Below are 20899 nucleotides of genomic sequence, written 5' to 3'. Positions count from 1 at the left end.
CAGTTATCAAAGAATTGTAATAAAGATAATTTAAACATAATAAATGTGATTAAACTATAAAGATAATGAAATGTAATTACGTTTAATCGATGCCAAAACATAGGCTTAAAATGACTAAACAAAATAAATAGAGACAAAAAAACGCCTAAACATAGGCTTAAAATTTATCGGTGTCAAGAAAACCGCCGCTGATCATGTAATCAATATGTTTTCCATTGTCCACAAACAAACCAGAGACTTTGAGCTTGTTATCTTCACTGACAGATTCTCCATATAATTTAAGTTTGGAGGTAATCATATGTTTAGCGGAATTGAAAATCAGTGACAGATTTAAAGTTCTGAAGGCGCAAAATGCGTCCATTCATATCATGCTCTAAATAGAACAATGGTTTTCTGGTGAGCAAATCGATCAGTCAATGCTTGCCAAATCTCAAGTGGATCTTTCACCGTAAGGTAATCATCTTTTAGGATCTTATCAAGATGATAACGCAAGAAAATCATAGGTTTGGCGGGATCTTGCACAGATGACTTATTGTCAACTTTGATGGCATTAATTTCCAAGGTTTTTTGCCATAAGATAAATTTCAGCATCAAATAGTTCTTGCCAGAAATTTTAAGAGGATCAAAATCCAATTTTGTTAGATGCGTCATCTTTCTACAAAGAGAAAAGATGAGATATATTAGGATCCATAATTATTAGAACAATATGTTCTATGAAAAATTCATATACGAAACAAAGGTTTCGAAGAGTTCATAAATATGAACAATGGATCCCATAGGGAACACACGAGAAAAACATTCGTGTGATGTCTATAGAACCATAGGTTCTAAGACTACTCAGTCAGAGGACTCGAGTCTTGAGCAATGGAATATGTAGTTCTCATTGTTGTATATGAAATATAAATTTCCAACAATTATATTGTATAAAAGATACATACAAATATATGTAAATGATCGCATAAAGAAAATTGATATTCATCCAGGAGAGAAAGAAGAAAAACTCATAGATCATTAGCCTTGGTCATAAGCAACTATGTTGCACCATAAGGCTTGCGGATCATCATGGAGTTCAAAGAAGAAGAAGAAGAAAAATAAGAGCAAATTCGTGCTGATAACGTGTTATAAACTAGAGAAAAATGTAGAGATAGAAAAGAGAAACAGAGTATGGAGGAGGTAGAAGTGTGTATTTCATTCTCATTAGACCCCTTTATATAGGAGTAGTGTTTACATCATAAGGACATAACTAATGAGTATTTACAGTGGACAACCACATTTATATAATATTTATAACATATATATATATATATATATATTATTGGGGCGGGTTTGGGGATGGGGATCACAATACCATCCCTGCCCCATCCCCAATCTTAGATAGCGGGGATTGGGGATCCCCATCCCCATTCCCCATTTGTCCCCAAATCCGCCCCCCATTAGGGGCGGGTATCCAATGGAGCTCCGCCCCGCTGGGGATTTTTGCCATCCCTATGGGGAGTATAGAATTTCCAAATGAAAATGAGGTATGTTTGGCAATCGAGTATTTTCTTCTTGCTAGTTAACTTGGTTTTGAATCACAAATCTTTGGGAATGCACATGCTCCTTTGCGTTCTTTATCATAAATTGAGATTTACTAAGAGCTCATGGCATATGTTACCGTAGCAATTAATATATTTCCCTCCGTCATAACTTTTCATTTTTACTCTTTACATTTCTATTTCAGTAACTTGACTTCTGTTTACTGGGGCTCTTTGATTTATCATATTTTCTCAGTTCTTTGTTTCACCCCTTGTAAAAAATGAAGCCATGGAGCAGGAGGTTCAGGCTGCAGATTCAGGTGCATGCCACTCTTGTCTGATTTTTGTTAGTCTTTCCTTCAAGAAATGTCCCAGTTTTGCTAAACAATATACAAGTTCCTTATTGCTGAATGGTATTCTATGTTAAACAAAATGGAATGCAGAGTTTAACCAGGTTCTGCAGAACAATGCTTGCCACCTTGAACAACTTCAATGCCATACAGCCTCACCTGATCACCCTTTTAATAGATTCGCATGAGGTAAAACTTAAATCTTGGGGTTTTACTTTTATCTTTCTGTTTCTTTTTGCTCAAGTAAGATCTTTATTACATAATAATGTATGCAACTATTTGTAGCTGTGTATGCATGAAGGGAATAAAAAGAGCTTGAGTGTTGCCATGGAAAAAGGGATCAACTTGCGGGAACAAATATTGAAATTGTACACAGATTATTACCATGGTGAATTGATGAAGCTAGTTGTAATAGGTGGAGGTGAAAGTTTTCATCTCTTTGTCTTGTTGTTTTCTTTGTTTTTACCATTGTCTTTTAAAAGTTGAATAAAAGATATGCCAGTAGCAGAAAATTTAAATTTGTTTAGTAAATTTCAATTAGATTACATTTGTTAGGCCAGGGATTCTTTTTGTTGATCATCCTATTTGATTCTGGGAACTTGTAGAGGACCAGAGGTTGATGTTGGAGAACACAATTAAGCATTGTGGGTTTGTCAGTAATGGTGTTCATAGTGAGTATTCTGATACCCGGAATTCTAAATAGGCAATGCGTTGGAGAGATCTATGGTACTCTTTGGCCTATGAAGCCGAAAATAATTTCACTAGCACTTTTGGATGAGGCCTTTGGGCCGTTAGAAATCACAGTGAGAATTCCAAATAGGCAAAAGTGCTGGAGAGATCTAGGGTATATTTTGGCTTTTGAATCCGAAAATAATTTCACTAGCAGTTGTTAATGAGGCCTTGGGCCGTTAGAAATCATAGTGTTTTGGCAGTTGTTATTATAATGTAGATGGAATTTTGTATGCTGTTATTGAGCCATTGTCATTACATTGACATATAATATCCTGCTTTTTAATGCTCCGGACATGTCAAAATATATATTCATTGTGATATTGTACTCGATGCAGAATCTCTTGATGTACTCGAGAATTGGGTTTTGGAATTGTTTGGTAACGTCAAAAAAGGTCCCCCAGTAAATCTGGAATTCAAGGCTGAAGGTCCAATTTGGAAAGCTGGAAAACTTTACAGGCTAGAGGCTATTAAAGATGTTCATATACTCCACTTAACATGGACATTGCCATGCCTTCGTCAAGACTATTTGAAGAAATCAGAAGATTATTTATCTCATCTCCTTGGGCATGGTAAGTTGACCATTATTAGCTAGTTTTATTCATTGTTCCTATGCAGGGTGCAAGGTGTTTTTATTGGATAAAAGAATGTGAAGTTGAGAATTTGATTTTCCTTTTTAAGGAAAAGGCAGTAGTTATGAGTCTTGTGACTCCTTGAAGTAGATGTCTCTGAAAATTTTAACTTAGCTTAGATCCAAGGAAAGGAGCTTGAATGCTTCTTTGCTGTCACCCTTTTGTGTAGTATATTTCTTTTGACTGGCATCTGTCCTGCATTAGATTTTGTCACTCTTGTGTGCTTGTGATTGTTTTTCATCCAACTATACAGTGATTATCTGACTTTTAACACTGAGCACTATATTTTGTGTTTCCCAGAGGGCAGGGGAAGTTAGCATTTCTATTTCAAAGTTAAAGGGTGAGCAACATCTCTGGCTGCTGGTGTTGGGGATGACGGGATGCATCATTCTTTTTTGGCGTATGTCTTTCGCATGGACATTCATCTCACTGACTCTGGATTGGATAAGGTAGCATCTATATTTTGTCTTCAAGAATCTTTTGTTAGAACAATAACTCCTTTTTTTGGTGGGTAGAAGAATAACTATTCCATTTCTGCGTCTGTCTATTGTCATGGGAATAAACATTAGTCTATGATATTGCAATCCTACATAAATTTTTGAGAAATTATTGGTTTTATAAATGCACGCCTCAATGTTCTCTCGATATGCATGGTATTGGTAAAACATCAGTTAATTTACTGTTTGAACAGATCCAGTGAATCAAAATCTGCTCCATCTTTGTTAATTCTCATTTTCCATCTACGATACTTATCTTGCAGATTTTTGATATAATTGGCTTAGTCTACCGATACATAAAGTTATTGCATCAAGTGTCCCCACAACAATGGATATTTAAGGAACTGCAGGATACTGGGAACATGGATTTTAGATTTACAGAGGAGCAGCCTCAGATGATTATGCCTCAGAACTTGCAGGTTTGTTTTGTTATTTAAATTACACATCTTTTCGTAGACATATTTTAAAAGATGGTATCACCAGATTCACCCCTGATAAAATACATATCTTAGAATCTTAAGTTCATGTCTTGTTAACCAATGTCAAAACGTCTTTATGTTGCAGGAAATTTACTAATTTATGCAGCAGAACATGTTATTTATGGGTCCTATGCATACAAGATTTGGGAGGAGAATATGTTCTTGATTTCCTTAGACCAGAAAACATGAGGATTGATGTTGTATCAAAGCCCTCATTTAAGTCAGAAGGTATTTGTCTCTTACGCCAAACAGAAGAAGGATGCTTCTTATATATCTTGTTCTATTATATTGTTTTGGTGTTCTTAGATTGTGTTTCTCATTGCATCATTATAGGAAGTGTCTCATAGATGGTTTTTTCGTGTTATCCCTTGTAATTTTATTATTTGTGACTCAGAGTGGACCATGATTTCTCTGTCTATGTATATGTTAACTCATGCCATAAGCATTTGTTTTCTGGGTTATACTAAGTGAAGCAAATTTTAAGCATTGACATTTCCGTGTTTTTGTTTTAACTGTTTCAGATTTCCGATGCGAACCTTGGTTTGGGTCACATTATATTGAGGAAGATATATCTCCATCTTTGATAGATTTGTGGAAGGACCCTCCAGAAATTGATGTTTCATTGCATCTCCCAGAAAAGAATGAGTTCATTCCTACTGATTTTTCCATCTGTTCTGATGGTCTTGATACTACAAATACAGCTTCTCCGAGATGTTTACTGGATGAGCCATCGGTGAAGTTCTGGTACAAACTTGATGGTACTTGAAAACTTCTGCGGGCAAAATACTTATTTCCTCATCAATCCCAAGGGTGGATATGATAATATGAAGAGTTGTGTCTTGACTGAACTATAGTATCCCTCCTCAAAGATGAGCTGAATGAGATTGTTTATCAGGTTATTACCTCATCTCATATTGACAAAGTCCTTTGTGGTTTAGTTTTAATGGCTGGTGCTTAATGCTTTTTTTTTTTCTTTTTGTTGGGGGGGGGGGTTGAAGACTCTTGCATTTCGATCATTTTTTTAATCTCCGTGTAGTTTGCATCCAAGTTTGTGCACTAGAGGAACCTAAATTCTATAGTAACTTATAGTACAGACTTGAAAATTAGAAAATTGGTTTAGGTAACTTCCAAATAAAGTACCTGCTGTTACCATGCAAGTTATAAATTACAAATGTGTTCTCTCTCCATTCTTGACAACTCACTTATTTTGATCTTGAATTTAATTTATAATGGTAGTCTTCCTGAGCCTTGCGTAGCTAATTTTGAGAACTAAAGAAACGTTTACCGATGTTTCCCTAAACCTGCTGTTACCTTTTATCATACAAGTTATAAATTACAAATGTGTTCTCTCTCCATTCTTGACAACTCACTTATTTTGATCTTGAATTTAATTTATAATGGTAGTCTTCCCCAGCCTTGCGTAGCTAATTTTGAGAACTAAAGAAATGTATACCGATGTCTATGAAGGGTATACTCGATTTTGTAGAAAAATATTGGTCAGGTTGTCCTCATTGACTTATCTCTGCATGTAGGCTAGTGTTGCCAAGCTGGAAACTTTGGTATCTGTATCGACTGACAGGCTGGAGCTAAGGGTCTATGGTTTCAATGACAAGCTTCCAGCTCTGTTGTCAAAGATTCTGAAAACAACCAAAAGTTTCATGCCAATTTCTGATCGTTTTATGGTATGCTTAGACATTCATCCCTGCTATCCGCTCTATGTCTGGTTTAAGTTTCATATAGATAAGAATACCTTGCTGGTTTTGGTCTTGTTTATGACAGGTACACTTAACAAGTTATTAAAGAAGATATGGAGCGAAACTTAAAGAACACAGCCTCTGAGTCACTCTACATACTTAAGAGTGCAAGTTTTGTTCCAGAGATTGTATGATGTTGATGAGAAGTTGCACATTTTAAGTGGACTTTCTATTTCTGATGTGAAGTCATTTATTCCTCAGCTTTGGTCCAAGGTACAGTACACACAAACAGTCCAGGATTGTTGATTTCCTTTTTTTCCAGTTTCATGTGTAACCATCAAGTAGAGAGTGGTAAGAAATACTGGAGGAATTGGAGATTGGCTGTCAGATGTGATGTCTAGTGATTATATATTGTAGTTTCCTGTAAAAGGGATAGAATTATTTCAACTTACTGTCTCCTCAATATGCACGGGTGTACATTGAAGGCCTCTGTCATGGAAATTTGTCAGAAAAAGAAGCAATCAGGCTTTCAGATATATTTAAAACAAATTTTGGTGTACAACCACTTCCAATTGAACTGATGCATAGTGAACAGTGTATTTGTCTTCCTCCTGCTAACCTCATTAGAGATGTCAGTGTGAAGAATAAGTCTGAAACAAATTAGGTGATTTAGGTTTTCTATACAATTTCGGTGAATAAGTACTGATTATTTATTTTTTTGGTTTTCTATATAAATGTGCCTTTGGCTTACGTGTGGCCCTTGGTTTTGATTTCACATTGCAGCTTCAAATTGAGAGAGAATTGAGGATCGAGTCCCTCAGATTGAGAGCCCTGATAGATCTTTTCAATGAAATTGTGGTGGAACCACTTTTCAATTAGCTATGGTAATTTATCGAGTCTGAGAGTATTACATTTACTCTTATTAGCTATAGAATTTGTATGTGACATTGTAGTTGGATGAATTTATAATTTGATGTATAGTCTTACGATTGTACTTGTACATCTGGAAATAGGACGAAGGAGCAGCTAGGTTATACTGTTCATTGTGGCCCGTGGGTTACTTGCAATATATTTGGATTTTATTTTTATGTTCAGTCAGCTGAGTACATCCCAATCTGCTTGCAAGGGACAGTGGAGAACTTTATAAATAGACTGGAGGAGTTGTTGGTAAGCATTCAAGGTTCCTTTGAAACTGCTAGTTAAAGGCTTTTCCCCCCAAATAGCGAAAAGATAATAATAAATTAATAATAATACAAGTTTACGGTTTTACCCAATCTTTTTTATAAACACTTCAGAAGTATGTACTGTTAACTGTAGTATACTATGTATACACTTTTTAAAACCAAGATTATAGGATCTTGCAACTTGAGGAGCCATAATGAAATGTACAAGGCATTTCTTGATCATGGGAATCTGATTTTATTCTGTTATGCTCACGTACTTGGTTTAACTCGTGTGGTTTTCTTATTGAGCATCTGGAAAATGATATATCAAATATGATTGTTGGACACGGAATTTCTTATAACTAAAATGTGGTCGCATTTGCAGCAATGACTGGATGATGCCTCTTTTGAGAATTACAGAGCTGGGCCAATTGCAAAGCTATTGGAGAAAGATCGATCCATCACTCCATTATGAAACCAATCAATATTGGTTACAGATTACCGATAAAATGTAGTGTATATATCTTCTCTGCCTGCTGGAATGCTTTGCCTAGACCTTTCTAATGCTCGAGCTCTGAACTATTCAAAAAAATGTTGATCTGCAAGTATATGTTTGACTATACAAAACAGGAAGCAGAACGACTCAGAAGCATTTAGAAGGACGATGTCATGAACTGGTTCAAAAACAAATTTGCAACAGTCATCTCCCAAGTGTCGGAGACTGACTTGCAATTCATGTTTGGGGATGCGAAACAGACTTGAAATATGCTAAAGCACGGCCGGAGTCCGTACAAGTCATTAAAGACCTTGCAGCCTTTAAGATGCCTTTAAAATGCTCATTAATTTGTTGAAAATTTATAGATGGTTTCTGAATTTTTGATGGAAACTGAGCATTTTGAGGTCTTATTGTTTGCCAGGTATTATTTGCGTTGATTACAACCCACCCGGCCGATGAAAGTGAAAATCAAAACCATTGTAGATACATTGATATAAAAAATTATATTGATTCACTCAATTTTTTTAGTGAAAATATATTGCTGGTTTTTTCTTGTTTCATTTTTTTTTTCTTTTTCTTTTGGTCTTAGTACTGCAATTTAATCTCCTTGATGTGATATGGTTGGGTTTGGATTTGGTGATTCACATCAGACTAATGGCCAGCCAGTGGCGGAGCCACTTTATAGCATATATGCAACGCCACTGGCCTTTGCTTGTTTCTACGTACATCTTGATGTCGAGTTATCTCTACTTCGTCTTTTGAACTTTAACTAGAATGGACAGTTTCTTCAACTTTCAACTATCAACCACAATCACAAATATAAATTCATATGATGGAGCGAGCAAAACATTAGAATTCTGCTCTCAGACTCTCAATTGAACTCAATAAAGTAAAAGGCAATGAATTTCCAATCCTCAAAATTCAAAAAAGTAGTTAGTCTTATATGCTAAATAGCCTAAATATCAAGTTACTGATATCGTTTTCAATTATAAATTTTCTGTATTCGGATAATGTCAAGCCACAATTGTACACTATTTCAACACAATGACCTGCATTCCTGGCCTCTTCACTTTCTAAGTCTTCATGTCCAGGTAAGTCACTCAATGAATTGCGTCATTATTTGAAAATGGTTTTCATTGCATATAATCAGACTGTCTCGATTAATGGTGAATCATCAAAATTTGAGCATTGGATTAGATAATCCTTTTGATCTTAATCTCATGAAGACAAATAATTCACCATTGTACTGCAAAATTTGAGCAAATGCCACATGTATCTGCAAAACTGACACTTACAAGCAACTTTTCATATGTACTTGTGTTTGTAGAAGTCAGTTGTGTTATGCAGCTTTTAGTTCATTGCTTGTTCAATATAATGATGTCATTTTTTCTGCCAAATATTATGTGATCAATGTCCAGTATTGTTAACTCGCTCTATTCATTTTATTGGGACTTGAGGTATGATTTTTGGACTTTCTTTTACATTGATTTCAAATCTTGTCAAGCCTTGATAGAGTTATTTTTTCATATTAATATTGTCAACATTTCCGATTTTCAGTTTTTATTTTTATTTTTTATTTATTTTATTATTATTATTATTTTTTTTATGTTCTGATTTTTTGTACTGGTTTCCAATGGTTTCCAAGTCTGGGTTTAGCAGTGGCAGCAGGGCATCGAATCCTGAAGTCTTGCCTGGGAAGATGGTTTAAGACTTGTATCCTCCTCTGCCTCTTATGGTTCTCGATTTCTTGATATCGATCTTGGAGCTTTCTCTTTGTGGCTTGAAGCTTGGCCTCAATAGCCGCTTCATCCAAACACGGCTGCTTTGGCTTGATCGATTTTGTTTGATCACCAACACCAACACAGGGTGCGGCGGGCTTGATCAGATCATGAGAACAGGGCTTGATCGATTTTGCTTGATCACCAACACCAACACAGGGTGCGGCCTTGATCAGATCATGAGAATAGGGCTTGATCAATTTCGCTTCATCTGAACTGGGTTCGATCAGGGTACCATCAACATTTCGCTTCACGATCTTTATGCGTATTTTGAGCGATGGCTTTGAAGACTGCTCAGCCTTTTGATCGGACCCAGAACTTGCAGCACCAGCACAAAACCCTAGATCAGAACCGCCGCCCAAACCCAAACGTTGAATCGAATCGAGAATTCGAGTCCTCTGGCGAGTGAACTCCTCCGGGAAATCAGAGGCGGCGACGGTGATGGCGTGATCGAGAATATTGAAAATGGTGGAGTTGTTTGCAGTGGCAAAGAAATCCCTCCAGTACTGGAGCGACTCTGGTTTCTTCTGGATCGCCGCCGCCATGGAAGAAAACGGGATCACCCGCGCCATGGAAGAAAACGGAGATCGAAAGTAATTAACGAACAAACAGCTAGAGCCTAGAGATCGAGAATTGGGAAATTTTTCTTAAGACAAGAGCAGAGCAGAGAATCAGAGAAAGAATGGAAAGTGGAGATAAGGATTAGGAAATATATAGACCCCTTTCCGTCTATCCTTCTGGATTCCAACCTTAACTTGGGGCTCCCAACGGTAATACTTGGCCACCGACTCATTAAAAAACACTAAAATTCAAATTTAAATTATAACTTAGATATTTTATTTAAATTTGAATTTATTTACAAAACAAACCTTTTTTTTTTCCTTTTTTTTTTCCATTCACAAAATACTGAATTTTTTTTTAATTCAAAACAAAATACTTATATTGAATCTTTTTAATGTCTCATGGGACCTCTACCGTTTAGGGTACCTTCTGCATTGAATGAGAAAATTCCACCCAAACAAAAAGAAATTAATTCAAGCACTGAATTTATTTTTGGAGAAATGATAAGAAAAAAAATATTTTATTTACTTGTGTAAAAATAGCACCTCTCCCCCTCCTGTTACCCAAACCTATCTGAACCCTTATCAATTTGCACTCGACCCTTACCACTCCATGAGATTAAAAGAAAAAAGAATACAAAGGAGGGGGACTAAAAACCTAAACCTCCAAATCCAAAAAACAAGCCTAATGAAATTCTAGCTAGTTAACGAAAACGAAATTGAGGAAGACCCCGACGATCATTCTCGTATTGCAAAAGGATAAATGAAGGAGGTGAATCCCACCACACCATTTCAGAAGAAGATGAACCATAGTTTGCTAAAGCATATGCAACTTTATTCCCTTCACGGAAGATGTGAGAAGACCAAAATGTCATCATAGAGATTTTGAACAAACAATTATTCTACCAAACTCGAAGATTCCAAGGCACAAGAGAAGGATTATGAAAATAATCAAGTATCAAGGAGGAGTCTACAGAGGGCACTTAAGAGTAAGAGCACAGAGTTTAAAGCCTAAATACTAGGACCGTGCTTTAACACAGACGCAAAATAACACGACATGTCAACATCACATGAGCGCTTTAACAAACTTTAAATAATGGATATAGTTAGGAGAAAATGAAATTTTGATTAATAACGATTAATAACATTAATACAATATTATGAATTTAATCGTTGATCACAATAATTTACATTTCGAACATATGATTGTAAAAATTTATATGTTTTATTTGACATCAATTCTCCTTCTAATAAAATAAATGTAACAAAAAGATGGATAAAGTGTGAAACTGTGAATGAAAGAGAAATGGAGCTCTCTTCCCTTGGCATGGAGTGATGGGAGAGTGATGCAGAGCATATGGGCAACATTAAAGGATTAAATTCAGTTTACACTCCTGAGGTCTGGGGGTAACTTCATGTTAGTCTCTGTCCTCTCAATTTAATCAGTTTACCCCCCAAGCTTGTCAATTTTCCACAACCGTGTCCAATTTCTCGTTCTCCGTCCAAACAGGTTAATTTACCTCTTTATTAGGTCATATCCTAATTAGAAACTGTTGTAAAAATTTTGCACCTTGATATAACCTCCATATTCCATAATGTATGTTTTTTGTGAATAACTGAGTTTTTTATTTATTATTATTAAATTTTACAAATATTTCTTGATTTTATCGAGGATATATCCCAAATATATAATATATCAGGATTTGACGATATCAGAGAAATTTCGCAGAAATGATGGAAGCTAAGATATTTTACCCCTATGATATATCGATCCTTCCAAAAAGGGAGATATTAGGGGATAAAATATCCGCAGATATTTCAATCCTCGAGTAAATTGCAAGGGTGCAAGATACACGGATCTAAAGTCGTAGCGTCAGCACACCTATAGACCCATGGACCCGGCTTGTTGCTCAACATGTCCGCACTTGTGTTACAAAGTGTTTCTACTGAATAGCGGAATGTCTAGTCCAGCTGAATCACGGGATGTCTTGTTCTGCTACTTTCATTATTGGTCTCATTTATCTGCATGGCCCATGGTTCAGTTTGGACATTTCGTCCAAACTAAGAGTCAAAAACTGAACCGTGGGCCATGCTTGTCGGTGCCAACTTAGCGTATGACGTCACAATTAGAGTCAAAGTCAAATTTTGGACTAGGTTGATGGAAATTGGAAGCGCAGCGACCATCTTGATTAAAAAAAAAAGTTAGGGACCAAAGTGATTTTAGGCCTAAAGTTCGAGGGACTTTTACTGAATTTAGTCCTAAATACAATATCATGAATTTAATTGCTGGTCACAATAATTTACATTTCGAACATATAATTATAAAATTTTATAAGTTTTATTTGACATCAATTCGCCGTCTAATAGAAAAACAAAATGTAACAAAAAGATGGATAAAGCGTGAAATTGTGAATGAAAGAGAAATGGACCTCTCTTCCGTTGGCATGGCGTGATGGGAGAGAGTGAAGTGTGTGAGTAATTATTCTGTGGTCTGAGATTATCACATGGTATTGTCATGTGGCCGTCCAAGTTAATAATATAATTTGAATTTAGTGGTGACCATTATAGGGGTAAAAAAACAGTTAAACTATGGGAATCAGTCAACAACAAGTACATGTCATATGAACCAATAATATTAACCCCGATCACCACGAGTACCATAGTCCGAAATCATATATTTTTCTAATTGTGAAAGTGGCTTTCTAAAACCAAAGAAAAGAGGTTAAACTTTTATTTGAATGATAATACACAAATGAATTAGGGATAATGACCATTTACACAATTTTAGCCTAAAAATTGCCCACTTAATCCACTAAGAGTTTTTTACTCTCATTTACCCATCTAACATCTATTGACAGTATTGCCCTCATTTTAATTAATAAATTTCACTCATCTCTCTCTCTCTCTCCCCTCCCTCTTCGATCTATTCTCTCTCTCTCTCTCTCTCTCTCTCTCTCTCTCTCTCTCTCTCTCTCTCTCTCTCTCTCTCTCTCTCTCTTCCTTGCTGGCCAAGTTGACTCAGCGACCACCGTCAGCCTCGAAGATGCAAAGTTCACCAACCACCATCAGCCTTGAAGATGCCAGATGAGGAATGGATGGCGATTGACGTATGAGGCGGTCGGGGATGGAGATTTCGGCTTCTCCGCACCAGATCCAGAAGGGCATATTGATCAAGAAGCAGCACGCCCTGATCCCCGATGCGGTGGCACATTACCACAAGCACGGGGTGGGCCCTGACAAGTGCCGCTCTGCAGTGATGCAGAAGATCGTTGCTTCGATCACTACCGTGTGGTCGTGGTCCAGTCCGACGCTTCGACAACCCCCAAGCCTACAAGTACTTCATCAAGATGAGAGTCATGTCATCAGCTTTAACATGCTGGGCAATGATCACATCCTGTCCTTTTTTTTATTATATATATATATATTCCAGTTATGCACTAGAATAGCATTTGTTTGGTAGATTTTGTAGATTCATGACTGATTTTACTAATGATTAGCTGTTGTAATTGTTTTGTTGGGGAAATGAACACTTTATTAAGGGGCAATAAACCTTCTATTAGGGGGTAATAATGTTTCTATTGCAATAAACCTACTGGGGGGTAATAAAGTTTCTATTGGGGGGCAATAAACCTTCTACTGCGGGATAATAATGTTTCTATTGGGGGGCAATAAACTTTTTGTTTGGGGACAATAATATTCTCAGGTGACCTATGAGATCCTCGTCGACCGTTTTTAGAGACATTCGACGAGGTTTCCAGCGACCGGTGACAGGAGTCTGGCGACTGGAGTTCAGTGAAGTCTCCGAAGACTTCTCTCTCTAAGTGACAAAGAATGAGAGGGCAAAATTGTCCTAAAAATAAATAAAAAATAATAAAAAAAACTTAATTGGGTATTAGGGAAAAATATATATAAAATATTGTGTAAGTGGACAATCTCTTAGAGTATTGGGTAAGGGCGGTTAACCCCAAAATTGTGTAATCGGTCATTATCCCAATGAACTAAGAGCTTTAATCTTCGGCCAAAAAAAATAGAGCTTTAATCCATGGGGTTAAAGGGTGTAAATCAAAAAAAGAGTTGAGAGTTTTGGTGTTGGCAACTCCAACACTCCACATTTTTGTTTCTCTAAGCTAAATACGGTGACACCACCATGGGTAAGTGGTTGGCTGACAGTTGCTTGTGGCTTCATTTTACATGGCTTAAAATAAAAGGTTACAAAAAAGACAAGTAAAAATACAAAATGATGTTTTAGTTTTACGCGGCATCATTTAATTGGCCTTATATTTCTTCATTCATTCATTCGTACAGTTATCAAAGAACCTATTTATCCATTATTAGTTGATTAAAGTAAAAATGTCGCTTCCAAAACCTAGCCGCCTGTGCTCGGTGATCCAAACATGGCGACCGTTGCTGGTCTCCATCCTAAGTGGAGAACCCGCTCCACCTTCCACAATCCAATATCAACCCTCCAACATTGGTTCTTCCCGGCGACCACCCAACAACACGAAGGTTCTACAACTTTCAAGGTTTCTAATCCTTATCGGATTGAGTTTGGTCCAGATCACGACGGACCTCAAGGGACGAGCCTTGTGCGCTTTTTTCCAAGCTGCATTGGTGGCTTGCTCTTAGGAGAGAGTGGATTTCTTGATTCGGGTCTCTGATTTGTCAAACTTTGGGACCTGAGGATGGTGGTGAAATCGGTGATTGGACTGAATCAATCGAGTCAGGGACATCTCAAATTCAGAATTCTTGGTGATTCTTGGTGTTAATGCAAATGTGGAGAGACATGTCTCAGCATCCAGGGTGGAGATGAGATCGACTGCAGCTTGTATGTGTGACGGCGATGGTGGCCGCTAGAGTGGGTGTGTATGCGGAGATGGTGGCAAGGGTGCAGACAGAGGTTTGCGTGCAAGCTGATGTGATACAAGCGGCGACGACGGTATTGGTGGTGGCTGGAGTAGTTGAAGGAGATGGGGAGCCCAATTATGGGGTACACAAATCAGTTGGGATGCCCAAATCCAATTTCAGGGTGCCCAGATCATTTCTGTGGCCCAATACAATTTTTAAGCTTTGGGTGTCCAAAGAAGAAGTTGTGGGTTGACTATGGTGGGGTGACAAGAACATTTTGGAGGCCCAAATCAGTATGGATGCTGAAGTCCAAAGAGCTCTGGGTATCCACAACAAGTATGAATGTTTTCTGGACTCGGGCTCTTTCATGGACCAAACTGATGAGCTATAACTCTGGTGGTTTTCTCATTTGGGATCCAGGAGGATTGTCTCAGCTAATCGTCATGTTGTTCTTTATGTTTTGGGGTGCGTCTATGTACTATGTTTATTTTCATAGTTTTATAGGCTCTCTCTTAATAAGTGAGCACTGGTTGTCTAATGAGTGGTGCTAACATACCACTTCCTAAACTTGCCCTAGAGTTGGCAAGGGAATGTATGCAACCGTGCCATTCTGGCTTGAGATGAATGATTGATTACTTGGTTCAAGAAAAAAAAATACAATTCTCAAAGCATGTAAGAGTAAAGAAGAGAAGGTGCAACTTAGGTGCATCTGCATGAATAAAATAAAATAAGGATTAATTTCAGTTTACCTACTCCAACTTTAGGGCAATCTTCATGTTAGTCCCTAATCTTTTAATTTCATCAAGACTACCCCTGTACTCTCAATTTTAATCAGCCGTGTCCAATCCATCCAAATCTTCCGTCAAGTGATGACGTGGCAGAAGACAGAGTTGTGAAACTCCTATAGTGCCCCTCATCAAACTTAAATGAAAAAAAAAACTAATATTTTTCTTCAATTTTCTTGGTGTTCGGTTCTTCTACAACTCTCTAGTTCTTCAGTTTTTGACCTAGTCTCTCAGAGTCAATCCCAGTCTGTTTACAAGGCTGGGTTTCCCTTCTTTCCATTTTCGGCGTTGAAAATGGAATTGAGAAACTGTGAGTTTTCCACCCAGTGAGATTGGCTGCTTCACCTTCTTCAAGCCGCTGTAAATCTTCAACGCCTTCGATTTCGTCTTCAAGAACCCGTTTTCTTGCATCGGCTTCCGATGGGTTTCGGGTTGAGTCGATAAGACACTGGTTCGGATGGGTTAGGCCTCAGCATGCTGTAGCATTAAGAGGATGACCTCGATCTCGATCTGTACATGGAGTCTGACTCCGATGAAGAAAACCCACTTCCGCAACTCAAATCCGAAGAGTTGGAGCTCGAATTCAAGAACCTTCTGTCGAAATCAGCCATTGAATTTCTTCGAACCACGACTTTCTCTGTAGACGCAACTTTCTTCTCCATCCATCTCTATCAAGCAGGCTCGCCGGAGACTCATGATTTCCTACTCTGCTTTGACGGGCATTAATAGAAACAATACTGCATTGTTTTGAGGGTTTGTTGTATAAGGAAACGTCTTCCTTTGCTTCTTCATCTACAATGTGTTTTTGTGATTCAAATCACATTGTTCCTAGCTATGGGGGTTCACAATTTAGGTAAAGATTTTAGATTTTTTCTCCTGGGTTTTGTTCATTTTCAATTTTGTTTGTTTTCTTATTCTCAAGTTGCATGCTTTGTGGGTTTAAATATGAGATTTTGGACATTGGGTTTTGTCTATGTTCAATCTATCTGGGCTCAATGAAGTTTTGGATATTTGATAATTGAGAGTTGGTTAGATTCAATATTTTCTTGCTTCATCTAAATCAATTGGGGTTCATGTTCCTGTTAGTTTCTGCAAAAAGTTAGGATTTTGGGTTGATTGGTAATTGGATATTTGGGACTAAGTTTTGTTAAAGTGAAATGGAGGGATTAACTCTGACCTTATATAGTATGGTTGTTTCTGCTTCTATAGATTCTCAAAAACGGTAATAGATGCAGATTGAAGAACCAAGAAAATTGAAGAAAATGATTAGTTTTTTTTCTTTTTTTCATTTAAGTTTGACGAGGGGCACTATAGGAATTTGGCAACTCTATCTTCTGCCACATCATCACTTGAAAGAAGATTTGGATGGATTGGACACGGCTGATTAAAATTGAAAGTACAGGGGTAGTCTTGAAGAAATAAAAAGAATAGGGACTAACATGAAGATTGCCCTAAAGTTGGAGTAGGTAAACTGAAATTAATCCATAAAATAAAATAAAAAATTTATCATATGTAGCATATACTGCTCTATATATACTAGAAAACTTGCCTGCGCTTTGCTGTGGGATTTTTTGTCATAATGTACAAATATTTCTTCATTTTATTGAGAATATATCCCAGATATTTAATATATCGAGAATATTTGGCGGTATTAGAGAAATTTCGCAAAAATTGTGGAAGATAATTCCCCCTATGATATATCGATCCCTCTAAAAAGAGAGATATAAGAAGATATATCAGAAATATCACAGATATTTCAATCCTTAGGTAGACCATTGGTAGTTTTGAGTTTTGAATGAATTTTTGAATCGCAATTCTAACATAAACAATTGCATTTACAGAATGAGATCTTAGTAAGATAGGATTTGGTGGCTAGAGAAGAGAGGAGGCGCGAGCAACTTGATTGGGTAATGTAACACTTCCTAGAAAAGGAGGATCTACATACAAACTTGGTAATATGTATGTTGAGGACTTGCAGGTTTGGTTTAGTGTTTTAACAAATATTAAGCCCATCCAAGTTCAAATCACATCAATAGCAATCATTGATTACTAAAGGTGATGATTATAGCTATTTTTGAAGATTTTTGTGTGTGAGTCGTTACGGTAAAAAAGGTTTTAAAAAAAAAAAGTTTTAATTTTGTGCTTGGATTGTCGAGCATACATACAATTCCTAAAATTATACAAAGAATGGAGATCTTGTTATTGAATGAATATGCAAGTTTCAGAAAGGGACATATGATGCATTAACTTCGATAAATGACTTGGCACTCAGTTTTATTAGAGAACATAGAAGTAATCAAGTCCATGTTTGATATTGTTCTATATTCCACAACAAGATCCTTTCAAGTAAAATATCATAGAGGATTTAGTATGCTCACATAAACAGAAGTCTTCTCTATTAACTTTCTATAATGTACATAGCATACATCCTACATTCATAGACACAGATATACAACAAAAATAAGCAGAATCAAAAACCCCAAATTAAAAAGAAAATAAGAAGCAACTTGGAGAAACTCTAATGTAACCAAGCGTCGGACCATGTGATATCCAAGACACCCCAGTTGTCCTCAGATACACCAAAGGCTTTCCAAACAAACTTGGATGCATCAACAATGTTGTTGGGACAAGGAGGCTGATAATCATGGTCTGCATCACATCCCTCAGTAGAGTCACACTCATCCACCACCATGGCCACCACGCTTCACCCATTACCATTAATTCTGATGTTGTTAAGGCACCTTGATCCACCGTTGTACCATCCAGTAGATAATGCAACAACTGGAGTGTTGTCATTGTGATACTTGCCGTCACATTCGGATGAGCCTCCTCCTTCACCACCTGCCTCAAAGCTGTTGAGAGTGAGGCATGCCTGGGTGTCACCGGACATTGGTGGTGAGCAAGTGTAGGTTGGGTACATTTTTCCAGCTTTACAGCAGTCAGAGTCATCCTCCTTGTTACATTGTCTAGGAGGGGGCTTCCTTCCTCTGATTCTTCCACTTGGATGACATTGCTGAGCTTCACTAACCAAGAAAATTGCTAAAAGGAGAATGACTAGAATATACCCTTTTGAGAAGAAGCAAGTCATTTTCTCTCTGTTTTCCTTTGCCTCTATATCTCTTTTCTTGTAGATTGATGCATTAAAGCAATTGAGGATAGGTATATATAGCTATCAGAATACCAGAAAGTACCAATCAAAAGCTCAGCATATCTTTCACTACGCAATTGGGTATTACACTCCATCACGTTGCAGAGACCCCAAATGTAAAAATACTGTAAAACTATGTTTCAGCTTCTACTCAAGACTACAATGGTGTCCTCACCTTTTGTTTACTAAGAATTTATATAGATAGTGAGGTTTAGCATCAAGACTGTTACATCTTTTGAATATTTTTATTGAAGCATTGTTTTTTCGAAACAACATTTTCTCCAATTAAGGGAGCACTATTGTGGAAATCTGTACTTGACAAAGCATTGGTCTTATTTTGTTTTCATCTAAATGTGACATCTGCCTTGTTTTCCTTCCTGAAAAAATAATTTTGTCTAATTGAACTTTGTTTTATCTAAAGACAATTAAAAGGAATGCCTTGTTCCTTTATTTTTATTTATTTATTTTATTTATTTTTTCAACTTCATCCTTGTCCTTCTTGGTCATCAAGTCATTCTTCACCCAGAAGGGAGATATAGTAGTCAGGAGGATCCTATTCATAGCACAAGTTTCCGACCAACAATAGCTTGGGGTTTAGCAGTATTTTACTTAACAAAACTGATTTTCATCACTTGTATCTATGTCGGCGATATTCAATTTTTGGAAATTTACTTCTAATTTATCATTGAAGTCAATGACAGATCAACAACTGAGTTGACTAGGCATGCAGGTGTGCTCAACACAAATTCTCAAAATGACCAAAAGGGTGGTAAAAGCTTGTACTTCTCATAATTAGGAGAGGAATCTTAGAACAATCATGCAAATGAGGCTAAGCTTGTCTATGTATTGATCTTTTATTTATATATTTATCTATTTGTTATTTTGCTAAAAGCGCATGAAATAAATAATGAATTCAAGTATTTTACACTAAAATCTGTAATTACAAATTCAATACCTCCATATGATATTGAGAAATAGTATATGCCCTGCCTAGTGGTATAGACTACATGTAACACTCTGCATATATCCCCAGAAGAAACAATAGATTCTTCTATATAGTAGATGATCCCAAGTACAGATACTAGCAATCTATCATCATGGACATTGTGCATCAACCAACAATGCTTTGTTGTTTCTTGGACATGGAAAACCAAAATTCTGAGTTGATACAAAGATGAAGAATTTCCTTATAGTAGAATTATCCGAGTGCTAGACTGGCAGCTTACAGTGGCATAATTTTTACAACCACCACAAGAGTTGCCAAACCTTGCATATAAGATTCTGGAGATGTAACTGTTTGGAGGAGGTGCATGGTTGGCTTTTGATCATTAGACCAAAAGAAGTTGAGACAATAGTAGGGAAAAGAAACTGACACCACGTTTAGATCAACTATGCACAATCTATCAGTGAAGTTGCATCTAAGAAATAGATGACTTGATCCAACATATGTAGATAATACATAGCTGAGACCTAATACAATCCCCTTGTGACAACATCGCTTTAAATATTGAAAACCCTGACTGATAAAGATTTGAGCATGTATCAAATAAACATAGATTTTTTTTTTTTGTTAAGGGTAATGGTAAATCTCTCCACAATATAAGATAAAGAATTAAATTAAAAAAGAAAGAAGATGAAAATAGCACTCAAAATCTATGAAAGACCATTTCAGTCCAAAACTCCCTAAATAAGCTAAACAAACCTCTATTCATTTCATGGACTGTTGCTCCTGTACCTAGGAATCTATTTGAGGATTGCAAGGGGATTTTTTATTTTTGGAGGATACAACCTTTAAGCATTTGATCTCGACCATATCCTCTATCATTTTATTTATAACTTCCCTCGAAGAAATTTAAAATAGTTTTAGCTTTAAAGTTACATGTCTTGTGCAGTCGCATGCATAAGATGTCTCAACCAGATACTTAGATATATTAACTAGATAGTTTCGTTGACTCCTTGAGCTCAGTGCAACTTAAATCTCCACGTGACTTCTCAAATACTCTCTTTGAAACCATTCTCTAGTAATTTGAATGCTGATTTTTTCAGTGAATGAGGATTAACTGCTCCGGAAACAAATACTAAGAATTTACTTGAAGAACAAATATCAACCAAACGTGAGACAATCAACATCAAGAAACTTCTAATGGCTTGATACAGTATGAATTTCATTCTTAAATTTCCCTTCCATGACATGTCAGGCCTTTTGAATCCACACGGGGAACAATATCT

The 20899-nt window shown here is 36.7% G+C and overlaps 2 pseudogenes; one reads left to right on the top strand and one right to left on the bottom strand.

Moving 5' to 3' along the window:
• The first annotated feature begins 1764 nt into the window (after nt 1-1764).
• LOC112163870 lies at nt 1765-8114 on the top strand (annotated as a pseudogene).
• A 9926-nt stretch (nt 8115-18040) lies between these two features.
• On the bottom strand, nt 18041-18610 carry LOC112189553 (annotated as a pseudogene).
• Nucleotides 18611-20899: the final 2289 nt, after the last annotated feature.

The sequence above is a fragment of the Rosa chinensis genome, chromosome 1 (genome assembly GCF_002994745.2).
Source record: "Rosa chinensis cultivar Old Blush chromosome 1, RchiOBHm-V2, whole genome shotgun sequence".
Taxonomy (NCBI): Eukaryota; Viridiplantae; Streptophyta; class Magnoliopsida; order Rosales; family Rosaceae; genus Rosa; species Rosa chinensis.
Note: the sequence above shows the minus strand (reverse complement) of the source record. Positions and strands in the feature narration are given on the sequence as shown.